General features: G+C 49.8%; 1 pseudogene across 1 annotated transcript in view; it reads left to right on the top strand.

Moving 5' to 3' along the window:
• Window positions 1-891: 891 nt before the first annotated feature.
• Window positions 892-4,817, top strand: part of LOC105518027 — a 21,705-nt pseudogene continuing 17,779 nt past the window's right edge. Inside the window, exons 1-2 of the transcript XR_001002763.1 lie at window positions 892-978; window positions 2,231-2,389. The product of XR_001002763.1 is annotated as an inactive rhomboid protein 1-like (transcript). The remainder of the gene's footprint in view (window positions 979-2,230; window positions 2,390-4,817) is intronic.

Genomic DNA, 4,817 nt, shown 5'->3' with positions numbered 1-4,817 from the left:
TGGGGACCCAGATAAATTTACAGAGAACTAGTAAGACTTTGGAAGGAATCTTTTGTTTGGGTTTAATAACTGCAGTGTCAACACCGGAGCTGATTTTAAATGTCTCCTTGTACCTCCAAAAAATGCAAATAAAGCTTTGAATGGCGGAAATCATTTCCCATGCCATGGACCATGATGTCAGCATGCAGAATTGCCCCCTCCAACCCCCACCCCAGCCGAGAACAGTGATATAGATTGTAGACTTGTTTTTCTTACCCTCTCCTTTAAAATCATCTCTTTATTTTGCTTTGTGAGTAAAAGGACAAGGAATCTACGCTGTAATTTGGCTTAGAAAGGTGGTGGGAAACACAAAACCCATCAAAGTGATTTCTTTGCAGTTGGCTTTCGAAGGCAGCAGCCTGGGTAGACTTGGAAAATAATTTAAAAAAAAAACCACACACACACACACACCGCCCGGGCTGCTCCCCGCGTACCTGTTGTCTGACCACGAGGGGACGGGAGGAGGAAGGAGGACCCGCGCCTGGGTCCTGCCACTGCTGAGGAAAAGTTTGGATTTGGTGCTAATGAAGAATTCCCAGAACTGGGAGTCGGGGGCAGGGTGAGGTCACAGTGGTGGCTGCCCGCAGGTGGCTAGGGATGGGCTGGGGTCTTTGAGAGGGGTGAACCCCCCACCATCAGGGTCATGCAAATAGAGCTTAGATGAGCTTTCACTGGGGATGTGGTTTGAAAGGTTGGACTAGCGCGTAGCTCTCAACTATGTGGGCCTGGGTGGGGGTGTCTTTGTGTTGTCACAATCACAGCAGGGCTGCTGGCCTTTAGTAGGAGGGTACCAGAGATGTTATGTCTCTGGCATATCCAGGACAGTCCTCCCCAAAGAACTCTCCACCCCAAATGCCGCCAGCATCCCTCTCGAGAAACTTCGATGCCTTTAGCCTCCAGAGCATGGGGGATGTTGCCAACCTGCAGCGCACCCGAGCTGTGAGAAGGGAGGCTGGCCTGTGCCTTGTGAACCATGGGGTGGCATCATTGCTGGTTTGTCACACAAAACCCATGTTCAGGGTCATCTTGGGAGAACTGTAGGAGCCCTGGACTCACATGGTGACTGTGTCATTGGTTTGTGTGATGTCTCCTGTCCACTGGCCAGGACTGAATGAGGCTTGGTGATGCACACAGCAAATGGTGGTAAGTTGTTCTCGTCTGATTCTTGAGTTGCCAGAAGTGGGAGCCATGAGGATCAGTCATGTTTGTGGCCCAGTGGGGAGGCCCCTAGGCCTCTGTCTGAGAAATCAGACAAGACACTGAGTCAGAGGAAAGTCGGAGTGGCTTTTGGAGCAAGTATTTATCTCAGGAATTTTTTTTTTCTCTATAATATAAATAATATTCTCTCAAGATGTAAGCCAAAAGCAGAGACAAATACTGTGCTCCCCAGGTTGGATTGAGGGGCAGACGGGTGTCAGGAACTTGGCACCCGAGCTGTGCTGGGCTGAGACCCCAGCAGCTGGGGAAATCCAGGCCAGGCTGGGCTGGGTTGGGGATGACATTAGTCCCCAGCAGTGTCCACATGTATGTGGCGACACCAGCCTGGTCCTGGCCTATGGGTGTACCAGGCACGGGTGTGACCAGTGGAGCAGGTAATACTCAAGTTAGATGGCGGCAGCATTGTGGCTCCATGTCCTTGTTCTGGGAGAAGGGCACGAGTCAGATGGTGGTAGCATTGTGGCTCCAAGTCCTCAGTCTGGGAAGAGGAAGCTAGTCAGACAGCAGCAGCATTGTGGCTCCATGCTTTTGCTCTGGAGGAGGATCCTGGCCAAGAACCAGGATCACGGGGTTTTGGGGCCAGAATTCCAAAGAACAGGGTCAAGCAAGACACTAGACTGCAGATGGGGAAATGGAGGCAGCAGCCTATTATTGTGCTAGGCCACCACGAGGAGTCAGGGGAAGAGTGGCTTGTTGGGTGCCTGGAAACCCAGAGCTTCACATCTGATGTTGAACACCCCCGCCGGTGCTGGGAATTGGGGCTCCGAATATCTGGCCAGCTGGATTTAGTGAAAAGAGCCCAAACCGTGAGAAGAGCTAAACATGGGCTCACATCCTGGTGGGTGACCTTGGGCAAGTTCTCGCCTTTCTGAGTCCAGTTTCTTCAGTGGAGTGTGTGGGGTCGACTGTTTGAAGGGGCTTCCCAGGGCCTGATGGCCTCCCACCCTCTCTCCTTCCCCCTCTCCTTTACCAGCTGGAGACCCAGAGCCTGTCCATGCAGGTCTGCTGGCAGGAGACTCAGCCTTGGGGCTCTTTAAACTTGGACGGCACCTCCCAGGGTGGGAGCTGTGGAGCCTCTGAGCCCTGGAAGACCCCATGGATCATCAGCCTCTCAGGCACCTACTTCTGCATGGTCCTGTCTGTCACCCTTTCTCTGAAAGTTCCCCTACCCCAACTCTGAGCTAAGCTCAGGGACCTAGCCTGGGAGCAGCTAGGACAGGCCTGAGTGTGGAGATGGCAGAGATGCCCCTCTATGTGGAGCTGCTGGATGCATTCGCATGGCCATTTACATTTTACTGAGCAGCCTTATTCACATTATTTAAAGTCATCCATTCAATCAGCAGACTTTTTTTGGTATCTACTATGTGCCAGACATGAGAATACAGAGCTGAAGTAGATAGACAAAGTCCCAGATCTCACAGAGCAGACAGATGTGGATACAGAGGCCCGAGAGGCTGCTGCTTCTTCCCTTCCTCTTGATGTGCCTCCTGGGCACCAGGTGCTCACATCTCTTCTCTCCTTTTCTTGACATCTGGTCTGCCTCAGTTTACCTACTGGGACTCACTCCTGTGTAGTCCCCTTACCCTTGAATGGCTGTACCCCCAGAGGGTCCTCAGGGTGCGTGGCACTGGGAGATAGAGGGCCCACAGCTTTCTCTGAAATCAGGAGGTTGGAAAAGAAGGCAAGAGGCACGGTTTGGCTAATACCCCAGGCTCCCTTCCAGAAAGTTAGCTAACTTTTCCATGTGCTGAGTCTATAGAACTCTGAGGAAATACTTATTCTTTATTCCATTTGTTCTTTCATTGCATAAACCATTATTAAGCCCCTATTGCATTCTAGATACTTCTTTTACATAATTTCATTTATCTTCCCAGAAACCTGACTTAGCATAGGTCTGATTATTTCCATCTCACAATTGAGAACCTGAAGCACAGAGAGGTTAAGTCACTTGCCCAAAGATGTGCTGCTGGGAAGTGGCAGAGCGGGAATTTCAGCCCAGGAATGTCTTTCTGCCAAGCCAAGGCTCTTTCTGTGTCCCCAGGCAGCTTCTTCTGGAAGTATGATGCTCAAGATCATACAGGGAGTATTAATACCACGGGAGCGATGGGGCACTCAGGGAAGGAACCTGGAATTCTGTCTGGGGCTGGGGAATTGGAGTTGATATTTGACCTGGGTTTTCAAGAGCAAGTGAGAGTTGGCCAGAAGGAAAGAGCAGGGAAAGGCATTTAAGGCAGAGAGGTCAGCATGTGCAAAAGCACAGAGCGGGGAGAAGTGTGCTGTGCCCACAGCTGAGCCGTGTGACTGGCCTGTCAGCTGTGTGAGGTGCACATGTGGAGGGACAACTCTGCAGAGGTGGTTGGTGCCAGATTGTTGAGGGCAGAAATAGCCACATCTGGCTCACAGGTGGGTCTTGTTTGACTCTAACAGTGGCTTAAAAAATAATCAATCACCAGTAAGTTTTCAATGGGGGAGGACGTTCGCATGCAAAAATATAGATTTAGTGCTTTCTTTGGAAGATCAGGCAACCCTGGGTTTGCATTTTTGCTTTCCCCCCAGGAGCACATTGTCATACTCTCCACCCAGCCCCTTTATACACTTAATCACCTGCTCAGCTGGTAGAGGCCTTTGTGTTTGAGACTTTGAACTCACTCGCTAGATGAATTTGAGCTTCATCCTCATTAGGGAGTTGAAAGGTTTTCAAACAAGAGTGACATCTTCAGAAAGCTGCTGCTGGCTATTAGAGGGAAAGAAGCAAGTGGAGGCCAGGTGACCCCTGAAATGACCATCCTTGCTATGTTAGGAACTTTTGCTCAGCATTTCTGGGAGCCTCATTCATTCTCTCTCTACTCCTTGTAATAACCCCACAAGGCCGGGCATCAGCCTTATCAGATGAGAGGAAAAAGTCCAAATGCAGATGTGATGAAGAAAAGGATTGAAAAATTGGAAAATAAAAAGTAAAATGTTTTGTATAACAAAAGAAATCATTCAGAAGCTTTAAAGACAAGACACAGATGAGGAGGAGTGGTATTTACAACCTACATCCCAGATAAAGAATGATATTCTGAGTACACACAGATCTGCAAATCAGTAAGAAAAGTAAGCATCCAGGAGCTTGGGAACAGGCCTGAGCAGGCAGTGATTAGAAGAGGAAACACAGATGGCCAGAAAGGACTGAAGGAAGGCCAGCCTCACCTTCTCGGGGATTATCCTGTTAGCATTAGGAAAACACTCATAAAAGCCACGTGCAATATCAATTTTAATGGGAAATTTAAAAATTCATGATGTTTAGCTGGGTGTGGTGGCTTACCCCTGTAATCCCACCACTTTGGGAGGTGAGGCAGGAGGATCACATGAACCGAGGAGTTTGAGACCAGCCTGGGTAACACAGTGAGACCTCATCTCTACAAAAAATACAAAAAGTCACCAGGTGTGGTGGTTCATGCCTGTAGTCCCAGCTACTCGGGAGGCTGAGGCAGGAGAATGGCATAAACCCGGGAAGTGAAGCTTGCAGTGAGCCGAGATCCGGCCACTGCACTCCAGCCTGGGCGACAGAGCGAGAC

Source organism: Colobus angolensis, unplaced genomic scaffold (genome assembly GCF_000951035.1).
Source record: "Colobus angolensis palliatus isolate OR3802 unplaced genomic scaffold, Cang.pa_1.0 Scaffold31, whole genome shotgun sequence".
In the NCBI taxonomy this organism is placed as follows: Eukaryota; Metazoa; Chordata; class Mammalia; order Primates; family Cercopithecidae; genus Colobus; species Colobus angolensis.
This window is presented reverse-complemented; position numbering and strand designations above follow the sequence as displayed.